Source organism: Lactuca sativa, chromosome 4 (assembly GCF_002870075.4).
Source record: "Lactuca sativa cultivar Salinas chromosome 4, Lsat_Salinas_v11, whole genome shotgun sequence".
Taxonomy (NCBI): Eukaryota; Viridiplantae; Streptophyta; class Magnoliopsida; order Asterales; family Asteraceae; genus Lactuca; species Lactuca sativa.
In genome coordinates this window covers 249,774,142-249,788,466 of record NC_056626.2, presented here as the reverse complement: position 1 = coordinate 249,788,466, position 14,325 = coordinate 249,774,142, and the positions used below count along the sequence as shown (strand labels likewise).

The 14,325-nt window shown below is 38.6% G+C and overlaps 1 pseudogene; it reads right to left on the bottom strand.

The window, feature by feature from the left end:
• Window positions 1-381: 381 nt before the first annotated feature.
• LOC111914956 (protein GID8 homolog) lies at window positions 382-11,018 on the bottom strand (annotated as a pseudogene).
• Window positions 11,019-14,325: the final 3,307 nt, after the last annotated feature.

Below are 14,325 nucleotides of genomic sequence, written 5' to 3'. Positions count from 1 at the left end.
GTCATTAACAATCCTGCATGACCCTCCATTTCTAACCTGTAACAGATCATCATGCCATTCATTAATTTTGTTTTTCATTCTCTCCACAAAAAAATGTTCAATCAACAAAATATGCCAAATTAGCGTAAACCGGGAAAAAATGTAAAATGAATAAAATCAAAGAATTGGATAAAAATTATTGGAAAAAAAGCTTTAGATAAAACTATAATTTTTTACAAACTTAAGGATTTTCTTGTGAGTCTCATTTTAAGAAAATGTGGAAACCAACAAAAAAGCAAAACTGAGGGTTACAACCAGAGAAAAAAAGTGTAAACCCGATAAAATTGTTTACACTTGAGGTTTTTTATTGGAAGTAACAAATGTTTGAGTAGTTTGACCAAGTCAAACAGTGGGGTCTTCAAGTGTGGTTGATCGGTGATGTGTGGATAAGCTGCCTTTTCATTAAGCTGATTTTGAGACCATAAAAGCATTCTTAATAAACTTGTAAGCTTTGGATATGTCAAATCAATTCTCATTCAGTCAAATGCTAAAATAAATACAAAGTTTCATGGATAATTGGATTAAAAAAACTAACCTTTTTCATGGCTTTGACTTGTAAGGATTGCATCATTGACCTCACTTGCAGTTTTTAGGTGTTGAGATATGTCTAAAAGATCTCCAACAAGGCTATTCTTCACATCTTCAAATGCCGGAAGGGCAACTGTTCTCTCCAACTCCTCTAGAAATCTTTACTGCAATGGTGGGAGTTTATCAGATAAAGGGAATTTTCGGCATATTAAATTAAATATTATTACTATAAGAAGGATCAAAAGCTACATTTTCCTCTACCCTTGGAGCAAGCTCCTCCTGTGCAAATTCCGGAGCTTCTTCAATCTTTCCATTTCTAATCAATTATATCAACCTTTGTTGTTGCAGATGGAAAAATAACTGTGGATTTGTATCTAGAATCTGCATAAAACATTTGTCACATCAGCATTTTTATCAAGCAAAAGGTTAGTTTTTTTTATCCTATTTGCCCTGTTTTCATCTTAGCTAAGAGGTTGTTTCTTTGACTTAATGAGTTAAGCACAAAATCTGGATAACTATACATAGTTGTTTCTTGAACAACATGACTTAATGGGTTAAGCCAAGACACCTGGCATAATGTAGTATACCCAATTTTCCCTTCCTGTTTTTTCCCAGATCCTCTCACATTAAAATTGATGAATATTGTGAAATTTGTATTTTTGGAATGTAAGGGCAAAACAGTCTTTTAGTCTCATTCAAATAGTTTAGTTATAGTCACATACAAGACATAATGGGAAAAGAAGCCCCTAAGTCTTTAATTTTACACATTAGATCAGTTAAAAAATCTATACCCATTTTTACATATATGGGTTGAAATATTCAAAAAGAAAATAGTAAATTGACTAGAATGCCCTTCAAAAACTTTTAATCATGACAAGAAGCTAACCTCAAGATTCAAATCATTAACTTTTTCAATTGCATCTTCAATATTCCCAGATTGAACAGCTTTTTTAACAACCATACAGTCTGTAATGGTTGCAAGATCTATATCTGCTGTTTATATATTAAGGAAATTCATATAAAGGAAGAAATATTCAAATTGACACATTAACATTAACAAAAACTCATTAAAAATATGAAAATGGATACGTTCTGTTCTAGATTCCATTCATAACTTTTCTGTTGCATCAACGTATCCCTCAGTGACAAGAAAATTCATAACCAATTTGTTCATGTCTTCTTTTCAGATTTTAACATCATTAAACTTTTTCTCCCATTCATCCCTTGTTATTACTTTCTTTGAAGTAGCCTATATATAATAATAAAATTTTAAAATAACAATATTGCTAAATCCATCACAAGAACAAGACTCGGGGAGCTTTCTTAATATCATCTATAAGTTTTGTGTTCAAATACACAATTGGGCTGTGATAGTTGCTTACCTTTGCTTTTTCTCTTATTTTTAATTCTTTTCTCTTTCTTGCATATAACCTATTTAAGAGACGGATTTGTGGATCGTTGGTCCAGATTCTCAAAGGTTCTAACTTTTCTTCCTCAAATAAACAATTTGCTCAAGGAATGTGTGATTGGCAATAATAAATAAGTAAATAATTTATTTGTGTTACCTCTGTAAGATCATCAGGGAGATGAAAAGTGTGACGTTGAAATGGGGTTCAATGACCAAATCAGGGGCAAAATCGTACCTTCAATGAAATGGTAGCCGAGATGTTGATCCGAGCCCTAGAAATTGTTGTTGGTTTTGTGTCTTCTGGTTCGGCTTCCCGTTGAGATTTAGGAACTGGAAGGGATTGTTGTCTTGTTGGCCTTGATCTTCTACTGGAATTGTTACATAATCCTTCTAATTTCGAAGAGCTAATATGTCGATGGCAGAGGAAGGTGTGAAAAAGATGCGACGTTGGCGGAGGGTCAACGGTGGTAGAGGGTCGACGACCAGGAAATAGCACAAAGTGGTGGTCGGAGTGTGAGGGGAGTAGTTAGTGGTCGATGTGGGAAGGGGAAAGAAGTATCGCTGATTAGGGTAAAGAGGGAAGCGAAAGCTGGCTAGGGTAAAGAGGGAAGTGAAAGCGGGCTTTTCTAATTTTTGGGTTTTCTTTTTCCCGCTTATTACTAAAGAGCACGTTTCATTAAAAAATATAAAGCGACATGTTTAGATGACGCATATTTTATAATCAGTGTCCTCCGTGTTTTTTCTCTAACACTTATTCTAGGGCACGCAAAATTGCGCGTTCTAAATCCTTAAAATTTCTAGAGAGCTGACATTATTTTTAGGTCACGTGCTTTTGCGTATCATAAATCACCGCGTGTCATAAATTGCGCGTCATTAAAGGTCTGTTTTCTAGTAGTGTAATCAAAATCGTTGAGAAATTGTCAGCACCAAAGGCGTCGACGGGAACACGCCGAAATTTTGGGTCTCGCTAACCTACCGTCTTAGTTCCTTTAGAACTTCTCGCAAATTACGGAACCCCCTTACGACTTTGAGCCTGAAGGGAGCAACCCTTTTCTGGGAAGAGAAGCAAGAGGGAGAAACCTTTAGAACTCCAGAGTAAGAGACCACATTCCTCTGGAAGCCTCACTCTGGGAAGGTTTAGTACGCTTCAGAAAGCATGGAAAGCTAAAACCCAGGATAATTAGGCCCTTCGAGATTCTTGTCAGAATCAGCCCTATAATTCACAACTTCAATCTACCCCCGCGAGCTTGGAAACGTACATTCTACCCGCCACGTCTCGAACTTGCAGAAGTATCTATCCGACGAGACTCTTGTAATCCCCCTCGACGATATCGAGTTCCACAAGAGCCTCACCTTCGTGGAAGAACCGTAGTAACCATGGATCGAGAGGTCAAGCGGACGAAGCAACGCAACTTCCCATTAGTGAAGGGTCGCTGGAATACTAACCAAGGACCTGGAATTCACTTGGGAGCGCGAGAATCAGTCGATTAGGAAGTATCCCCACTTCTTGGCTCGATTATTCATGCCTACTCCTTGCCTAAATTCAAATTTTGGGACGAAATTCGCTCTAAGGGGAGGATCATGTGACAACCGTCAATTTCCGGTCAAGTCAAAGTCAACTAAAGTCAACAAGTCAAACCAGTCGACTCAATTAGCCCATGGGTACTAGGGTTTACGTTATGTAATTACTAAACAACTCGCTATTCTAATGAGAGATCATAAATCGAAAAGTTCGTACATCTAGATTTCCTTAACCTAAAACTGTGGTAAGTAACGAACCAAACCGATAAAACATTGTTGCATACTCATTGGGAGTGTGTAAGATCCTTAAACATGACATAATGGGGTTTATGGACCTTGTGTTGCGAAGCCAAACACTCACAAATGTCACATCTGAAACCTCTCTCAATCGTTTTCACTCTATCTCTCTTAATCTAGAATCTCTCCTAAATCTCTCTTTGTATGTGAAATCTCTCCCAAATCTCTCTTTGTATGAGAAATATCTCCAAAAATGTGAAATCTCTCCCAAATCTCTCTTTGTATGAGAAATCTCTCCAAGAATGTGAAATCTATCCCAAATCTCTCTTTGTATGTGAAATCTCTCCCAAATCTCTCTTTGTATGAGAAATTTCTCCAAGAATGTGAAATATCTCCCAAATCTCTCTTTGTATGTGAAATCCTTCCCAAATCTCTCTTTGTATGAGAAATCTCTCCAAGAATGTGAAATCTCTCCCAAAATCTCTCTCAAAACCCCTTTCGATTTATTTTGATCATTTGAGGGCATCCCGGTACTTGGTTTGATGAGAAACCACTCAAAGAGGGGATATAGTTTGGAAAATAGCCCCTTAGGGCCGAAGCCTCTCTATAGGGGCCAAGTCCTCTTGGATCCGAGGCCACTTGAGCTGAGTCTGAGGCCCCTTGGGTAGCCACAGCCATCCAGCCGCAACCACCGAGCCGAAGCCCAGAGCCGCAGCCGTCAAGACCGCAGCCACGAAGCCAGAGCCACCGAACCCGGAACCAAGCCCCGCATCAGAACTCCCTTCGGACCGCAGCGCCTTCCTTCAGCATCCGCGACTGAGCTTCACTTCGCATCCTCCTCAGCAGCCGAGCCACTCCGGTTCCAAGGCTGCTGATGACCGAACCTTAGCACCTCCGGCCCTGAACTTCGGATTTCAGCATTTCCTACCCGGCTTTTAGTATTTTTGGCATTTTAAGCCCATTTTTCATCATTTTAACGCGGAATTTTCTCCAAAAATCATATTTTAACATATAAGACCCTAAATATTCATAAAATAAATATATTTTTATGGAAATGATTATTTAAGAATAAAATCTATTAAATGAGATCTTGTGATGGAGTGTTGACTTATCTTTGATTTGTGACACAAGCAACCACCACCCCCACTCCATGACTAACCGGCCCACCTCCGCACCATACCTTGTCACTTCCTTGTACCCTCCCACTCAATTTACAGCCTCTCCCACATCCAATGAGCTAAATAACTCTCTCCCTCTCTCTTTCATTTCACTCACTTCACTCATTTCCACCACAAATCAAACACCACTTTTCTCTCAAATTCTCTCACACAAATTCGAGATTTCAAAGGCATTTTCCAGCTTTTCTCCTTCATTTTGGTAAGTATCATCACCCTCCTTGTGATTATCACACTTCCCTTTTACTCAAATCATTGATTCCTTACACAAACATCATCACATTCTTGTTAGATCTTCGAATCTTCAAGTGATCCTTCAAGTGTTCTTGAGTTGAACACTTCTCTTCTTCAACATTCACCCACTGAAATCACTCAAGGTGAGTTCATACCCCTATATTTTCATGTTTTTATTAAGTTTTAAGGAGGGGAATACAAGTTAAAACACCAAGAACACAACTAAATTCATTTAACAGCCTTCATCAGAAAAGTTCAACTCCATTCACGGACTGTTTTAGATAACTTAAACACCTTAGTTTTCAAAACTGTATTAGGTTCAAATAGTTCAAGTTTCTAGCTTTAAAATGAATACTTTCACATCTCCATACCATGTTTCTACAATTTATGGTGATTTTTACAAAACTGCCTATCATTCCAAGAGCAAATCCGGACCTGTCTGTGATTATGGACTTTTTCACACAAGTTGGAGGTCATTAAAATTCATAATAAAAATTATGAACAAACTACACTCATTTCCCAAACTCTCAGAATTTACGGATTCTGACTTGGACCTTTGATGATTTTTCTATAAATTTTCTAAGAACAGTAAATGAAAATATTAATAACAGAAAAATGCTATCAATTTCATTTCACCTTGTAACATGTTGAGCAAGGTGTATATCTTTATGTGAATATATGTTTTCGCAAATAAATGAAATTTTGACTTAGTATATAGTCATACATCAGTTAACAAATGGAGTTGCTAGACAAAGCATAGAAATAGCGATTTGTTAAAATCATAGGACATCTATTACATACAAACATTTGAATAAACTATGTTAAAGTATAGTTCATGTGCATTACCACTTTTACCCTTGTTTTGATAAACAATAATAGGTATGGTTTATGTTTCCATTAACACAACAACCACATTTTGGAAGGTTTTATTCCCACAGAAAAAGGCTTTACACTCATGCACACCACACGTAAACTTGTTAACCTAAATTGTGCGACATTCTCTCCCCGTACGTCCGAGTACGGGATCTAAATTCCTGGTAGATATAATCAGAGTCTCGTGTAGGGAGAACGTGATAGTTGTGTATAGATCTATATTGGGTTAGAGAACCCACACCTGAGCTGCATGCAACAGCTAGACCGGCAGGTCTGTGGTGACAAGTGTCATTTTAGTTTCGCGACGCCTGAGAAACGTCGTGGCAGGTTCATTCAGTCATAGTATGGTTATAGCGGCTCACATAGGCAGTTTACAACACATAAAGTTTACGGGGATTTTCATAAATCAAAAGGGGTTTTATGTCGATTTAAAATCACTTTTTATATCAATAAGTACAGATATTATTGTATACTTTCAGTCTTGGTATTTAAGACTACACACCATTCATTACGGGATTTTTCTCAAATCAGAAAGGGTTTTACGCCAATTTAAAACCACTTTTATATCTTTAAGAATGACAAATACTTGTTCATTCTCGGTCCCGGCATTTTGGACCACATAACTTTTATAAGGAAAATATTAGATTTTTCTTGGTAACATGCCGCACATTACAAAGAACGGTTTCCAAACTCTTTATCTAAAAAGCTTATGAACTCACCAACCTTTGTGTTGACACTTTTTCAAACAACTTGTATTCTCAGGAAATCAGTGAAACAGGAAAACCAACAGCATTTTGAGGATGGGACGTTGAATCGTCAAACATATCATTTTGTCATCATAATGTAATTGATTTGAATCATGTAAACATATACTTTGGTGTAACTTTTTCAATTATATTTATGATGGTTGTATTTACTTTGAGCACTATTATACCCGTTGTTGTGATACTACATGAAGTCCTCCACCCCCGGACATTTCCGCCATCCTTGGTTTGGGGGTGTGACATTGATCGTCGAACACTGCTCTGAAATTGCTCGAGGCAATCGTGGGAGAGTCTGAACCAGTTGGGTTCTCTGAGCCAGAAGCTTTGGATTGTTTCTTGGAAGCGCCGTATTTCACCATTGTTGATTTGGTAAGAGCTTGAAGAATGCAAAAAAGGATTGAGAGTTCTGAGAGCGTAAAGGTTTCTTTTTGGAGAGAAAAAAGGTTTTATAGTGATTTGCAGGAGTGGGAAACATTTAGGTTTTTGACCTAGGTGAAATTGGGTAAAAAAATGGGTTTATCTTTGATAAAGCATCTTTAATCTTAACCACATATTGACAAAAAGGGATAAAGATTGAAATTGGGATTAACCAAAAAGGAACTCTGCATTTCATGAAATGTTTGATGTAAAATCATGTCATGAGAACATGTGGAGGGGGTGAGAAAAATATCGTTGTAACGGATGGGAAGGTTGGGGTAATAGGAAAAGACATTTTAGAGGATTTGATTTGGAAAATCTTTTATTTTGTCATCATACCTAAAATAGGTCTGACACTAGGTTTTGGGAGACAAGAATGTGACAGTTTCTCAAAGGAATGTTTTTTATTTAATGTTTTATTTAATGAATGATCATTAAATAGCACACTATGTTTTTTTTGTTTTTCAAAAAGAATGAACCGTCTGTAAATCAATTAATGTGACTATGGATGAACACATCATTACGGATGGCTTCTTTGGTATTGCGGATGACTGCATTGATAAAAACTGAGAAGAGCACTTGTAGAAAAGTTAGTAAGAACAAACAAGAAAGACCCATGAAAGATAGATATAATATATGATTGCGGTACATTGACAGCGGGACACAGAATGTTCCAAAAACATCTATTATCAATAACTTTCAGTTAGAACCGCAATGGGGACCAGGAAGGTCTGCGGTGCCTGTCAATTTAAGAAGAATTTAGGGTCCGGATTCATCATTCCCAACATTTGTAAGAACACATTAAGTTTGGTAGAGTCAAGTGCTTTTGTAAATACATCAGCAATCTCTTCATGAGTAGGGACAAAGATGAGTTCAATATTACCTTTCAGAATGTAGTCTTTGATGAAGTGATACCATAGTTCAATATGTTTAGTCTTGGAGTGCTGAATAGGATTATGAGAAATCACTATGGAACTTTCAGAGTCACAATAGATTGGTATCCGCAGCATTCTGTATCCATAGTCTAACAGTTGTGTCTTCATCCAAAGGACTTGGGAACAGCAGCTGACTGCGGCCACGTATTCTGCTTCTGCGGTAGATAATGAAACACAACTTTGTTTTCTTGAGGACCAGCTGACAAATCTACCTCCTAAAAATTGACATCCACCAGATGTACTTTTTCGATCAAGTTTGCATTCGGCATGATCCGCATCACTAAACGCTTGAAGACTGAAGTCATTACCTGTGGGGTACCATAGACCAAGAGATTTGCTTCCTTTTAGGTACCGGAGAATTTGTTTGGCTATGGTCATATGTGATACTTTTGGGTCAGCCTGATACCTTGCACACACACACCAGTTTCAAAGACAATGTCCATTCGGCTTGCGGTGAGATACATTAAAGAGCCAATGATATCTCCATAAGTCTTGTGATCCACAGATTCGCCAGAAGTATCAACAGAGATCTTATATCTGAAGGCCATAGGAACCTTAGCAGAGGAGCAGTTGTCCATAAAGTATTTCTTCAAAAGTTCAGTGATGTATTTCTCTTGATGAATGAATATCCCTTGCTGAATTTGTTTGACTTGAAGACCTAGAAAGAAGGTAATCTCTCTAGTCATGCTCATTTGAAATTTTTTTGTCATGAGCTTAGCAAATACATCCACCATTCCTTGATTAGACGATCCGAATATGACATCATCAACATATATTTGTACAATCATAAGGTGAGAGTCGTTTGCTTTTCTAAATAGCGTGGGATCAATCATTCCTCTTTTGTAGCTAGAAGAGACTAGGAATTCAGAAAGAGTCTCATACCAAGCTCTAGTAGCTTGCTTCAGACCGTAGACAGCCTTTTGAAGCTTGTAACAGTGATCAGGGGACTCGATACTTTCAAAGTTGGGAGGTTGTTGAAGATAAACCTCTTCTTTCAATTCCCCATTGAGAAAAGTGCTCTTAACGCCCATTTGGTGTACTTTGATGTTTTTTGTGGGAAGCATATGCTAAGAAGATTTGGATTGCTTCCATTCTAGCCACCTGAGCATATGTTTCATCATAGTCAACACCTTCCAGTTGACTATAGCCTTTAGCAACTAGTCTTGCCTTATTTCTAATAACCGCACCAGATTCATCTAGCTTTTTCTTGAACACCCATCTTGTACCAACAATAGTATGTCCTTGTGGAATAGGAACAAGTTGCCACACTTTGTTTCTTTCAAATTCTTCCAGTTCTTCTTGCATTGCAGAAATCCAATCTGGTTCCAATAATGCTTCGTTGATAGATCGAGGCTCGACTGCGGACATAAATGCTGCATAGTGACAATGATCAGATAAATCTTTGGCAGATCGAGTTTGGATACCTGCGGATGGGTTGCATATAATTTGACCTGGTGGGTGATCCTTCGTCCATACATGTAGACGAGGCAACAAATGATCAGCAACTGTGGTAGAAGGAATGTTTTCAATATCAGAGGTTGCTTCGGATGGGGAAGGAAGTTCCCCCTGGATTTGTGAACAGCCTGCGGAATCATCTTGACTTGTTGGAGCGAGAATGACATTTTCTTGAGTAGTTTGGAGAGGTTCCCCCTGGATTGTTGAAGGGAGTTCCTCTGGAACCTGAGAAGGTTCCCCCTAGACTGCTGATAGGAGAGAAATGATCCTTGAGTCAGTTCGAGTTTCAATATTCTCTATGATTTCATCATCCAAATCTAAAGATACATTTGAAGGAAGTGGTTTTCTCGGAATGGGACCTTAAGCATCATCAAGTACTGGAACCTCGATGGTTGTAGTATGAACCGGAGTAGAACTTTCTCCCTCAACCGGAGAGGTGAAAGTATTGAGAGATGCTACTACGGATAGAGATGGACCAGAAACATCAGCGTGTTGTTGTTGAGCAGTTGGTGATACAAGAACCTCGGATAGTTTTGCCATTTCAATAAGGTTGAAAAGATCATCATAATTTACTTCAACCAGGTTTAGAGGACCTAAAGAAGGAGGAATGTCGCTTTCCATGATGGCAGTGGTTTCAGTAGATGGAGGGGTGTTACGGATGTAAGAGTCATCTAACTTTACATCAAAACTTTCAATGATTAGCCTTCTACATTTGATGAGAACCTGATACACAACCTTATTTGTGGAGTAACCGAGAAAGATGCCTTCATCTGACTTCGGTGCAAATTTGTTGAGTTGATCTCTATTGTTGATCACAAAACATCTACACCCAAAGATGTGAAAGAAAAGAACATTAGGATTTTGGTTTTTGAGACCCTCATATGGTGTTTTGTTGAGGCGTTTGCATTCAAATGCTTCGGTTCTAAACAAAGCATGCGGTTGCTATAGCTTCAGCCCATAAGTAAAGAGGAATATGGGCGAACTTGAGCATGGATCTGGCTGCTTCAACAAGGGTGCGGTTCCTTCGCTATACTACACCATTTTGTTGAGGTGTATACAGAGCTAAAAAGTTATGAGAGATACCTTTTGACACCAAGAAGTTGTTGAGAGGATGATTGGTGAATTCAGTGGCATTGTCACTACGGATGCGTCTTACAGGAAGCTTGATCTGGAGTTCAATTTCTTTGATGAAACTTATTAGAATCTGCGGTATTTCGGATTTAAGTCTGAGAAAGAATACCCAAGTGAAGTAAGTGAAGTCATCAACTATAACCAGTATATATTTTTTATGATGGAGACTGGCTACGGTTGATGGATCGCAGAGATTAATGTGGAGAAGTTCAAGTGGTTCGGATATAGAGAAGTCAATCACCATAGGGTGGCTTGCTTTTGACTGTTTTCCACATTCACAAGCAGGACAAAAGGATGTCATTGCTGAACTTAAGAATGGGTAGACCTCTAACCAATTCTTCAGTGACTAAGGTGTTGATGTATTTGAAGTTGAGATGAGCGAGCTTGCGGTGCCATAACCAGCTAACTTCGAATACGGCTTTTGAGAGAAAGCACAGCTACAGTTTATCAATGATGAGAGAAACAACCAGAGGATACATGGTGCCTTCGGATCGTGACTTGATTTAGCAAGTGCTTCTATCACTCGTCATGATGTAACATATTGATCATCAAACTCCACTCGATGGTCTGCCTTACATAGTTAGCCAACACTGATGAGATTGTGTTTAAGCCTTTCAACATAGACAACCTTTTGTATTGAGAAGTTCCCCGTAGTGAGTACATCGTAACCTCAGATAACGCCATTCGCATTGTTGCCGAATGTAAAAATTCCACCATTGCATATAGGCCTGAAATCCTGAAGGTATTCTAACCTTCCGGTCATGTGCAAGGAGCAGGCATTGTCGATCAACCATTCTTCTTATTGATCCTCCTTGCACAAAGCCTACAGAAATTAAGTGGTTAATTTGGGCATCCAAGCGAGTTTGGAGGCCGGAGTCACATATGATGTATTAATCGATGCATGATGTGAGGTGGCAGGGACAGGTTTTAAGTCAACTTTCAAGCCTAGTCCTGAGTGTTTGAGATTTTTTGGAGTTTTGTGAGATTGTGGAAAGTTACGAGTCTTTTGAGAACGATGAGATTTGTCATGAGAGAAGATCTTTTGACACTGACATTGACACGTGAACTTTTTGTTATTTCCCCTGACATGTGACTTAGTCTGAGGTTTTGACGAAACAGTATGCTTTTGTCCAGTCCGAGGATTGTAAGATTTGACGCTTTTGTTTGTGTGTTTTGAAAAGGTGTTTTTGGCAGGTCTAGCAGGTGTGTAGACACGTGCAGGCCTTTTGTGAGGTGATTTCTTAAACTCTTGAGGTGACCTTTTGAGTACCGAAGTTGGAAAAATTCCTTTCCATTTTTGAGTTTTTGAAAGTGACATTGGAAGGGTTGGAGTATGTAGAATACCTTTCCATTTTGGATTGTCTAAATAATAGACCTGAAAACCATTTGATCGAAAAGGCCTATCCTTAGAGTTAGATGGTTTTTGAGTAGTGTCAGAAACAGTGAACTCCTTCCTTTTTGTTTTCTTGGAAACAGTTTTCTTGAAATGATAATTTGAGAAAACTAGTTTTTCTGGACTCTTTGACTTAGGAGAACGGCAGTCACTGACATTCAATTGCGGTTTCCTTAAATCTTTTGGAGATTTTGAAAAACAAGGACTTGATTCGTCCGAACTGGAGAAGTCAGGACCTTGAGAACATTGACCAAATTCAAAATTTTCAATTGGTAATTCATGATTAATTGGTTCAATAGTCATAGAACTTTTGACTATAGTCTGCGGTGTAGTGCTTTGGACAACCGCAAAGTAAGTCTTGGTGGACACTTCAATGGGATATTTGATACATGGTAATGGGACGGTGTGCAGTTCATAACTGCGGTTAGAACACTACGGTCAGTCTGCAGAGATGGGAAGTCTAATGAGACTTCAGGACTTTCTACAACAATTTCCTCATCGGCTACGGATGATGTCTGAGAATCAGAATGAACTATGTTATCAACATGATTAGAAAATTCATGGAGAATTTCCTCGATAATACAGTTATTACTCAGATCATGGAGTTTACCAAAATGAGCTTGGATATCCTCAAGAAATGTTTTGTCATTGACTGGGAATAAGAAGTTGCGGTCATAGGGACGTTCCGGCGTGAACCGAGGTGAGGAGTCCGTTACGGTTGGGTATCCATTGGACCAACCCCAATTAAAAGTGTTGTCAACATTCCCATTATTAACAAGATTCTCAATGGCCCCAGTTTCATTAAAAAGCTTTTCAATTAAGAGATTTAAGCGTACAATTTCACTCTCTGCTAAATCTCTCTGATTTAAAGCTATTTCTAGTTGTGTTTCACTTAACATCCTAGCATCTTTTTCTAGCATCAAGTCCTTCTCTAACATTGTCATTTTGAGTCTCATATTGTCCAAACGTCCTCTAACATGGAACATCTCTTGCGAAGCGATGTTCTTCTCATCTAAGGCTTTATTGTAATCTTTAAGGATGGCAGCACACGTGTCATTGAGTGTGTCTATGAAAGGTTGAAAATCATGCATGTTGTAATTTGAAGTTTGAATCATAAGTTTTACCTATTCCACAATACTGAGAGTTCCATCTTTCGCCATATAGCAATGGTTCTTCTTTAGCTTGGTTGAGTCGTCTTCATCAGCAGTTGCTACCATATAGATCTTGCATTTTCCTTTACTATGATCGTCTTCGTCTTCATCTCATGAGGACCACACTTGATGATTCCTTTTCGCTTGAGCAACATAGGCTTTTCCATTTTCTTTGTCTTCCAATTCTTGATCCATTCTGAGATAGAAGGCTCTATCTTTCACTACGTTTGTCTTGCAATCCTAGGCAAAATGGTTTTCATTGTTGCACTTGTGACATATAACAATGTCACTTTTGTCTTCTAAAGAGGTACCGGAGTCAGTTGATTGAGACTGCGGTGGTACGTCTTTAGACTGTGTTTGTTGAGGTTGTGGTGGAGGGAGAGGATTCTAGGTGGAACGAAAGTGATTGTTTCGAAAGTTGTGGTTGAAAGGTGGTCGATTGTATTGTTGGGTTTTGCGAAATGAAGGTGGTAAGCGATTGAATTTTTGACTGATAAGGGCGATGGCATTCTGAAACTCTTCTTCATCGTCATATTCTGAGTCAGCTTCATATGACTGTGGTGGTGAGTCATACGAAGTGGGATAGGTTTGAGTGTGAGGTGATTGTGCTACTAGTGCAAGTGAACCTCCGAAGTCTGAGAAGTCCTTGAGTACGGTGGACTCTTGAGCTTGCAACTCTCCATAGATCTTATAGAGGGATAACTGGTGAATCTTCCTGTCACCTTGTACAATCATTTTGGCTATTGTCCAGTGTCTTCCCAAGCCATTAAGGAACTATAGGTTTGTTTCATGATTGCTGTGGATGGTGCCCACATTGGACAGTTTTGTGACAATCAAGTTGAATCTCTTAAAAGAGTCTTTCAAACTTTCACCGGAGTGAGCTTTGAAGTTGTTGAATTCATTGAGTGTTGTAGTGAGCTTCTTGTCTTGAGCCTGCTCTGAGCCATCGTACAAGTTTTTGAGAACATCCAAAATCTCCTTTGCTGATTTGCAGTTTATGATGATGTCCAAGTTGTCAGGAGCAACTCCACAAGAGATTTCATAAAAGGCAATAGCATCATTTT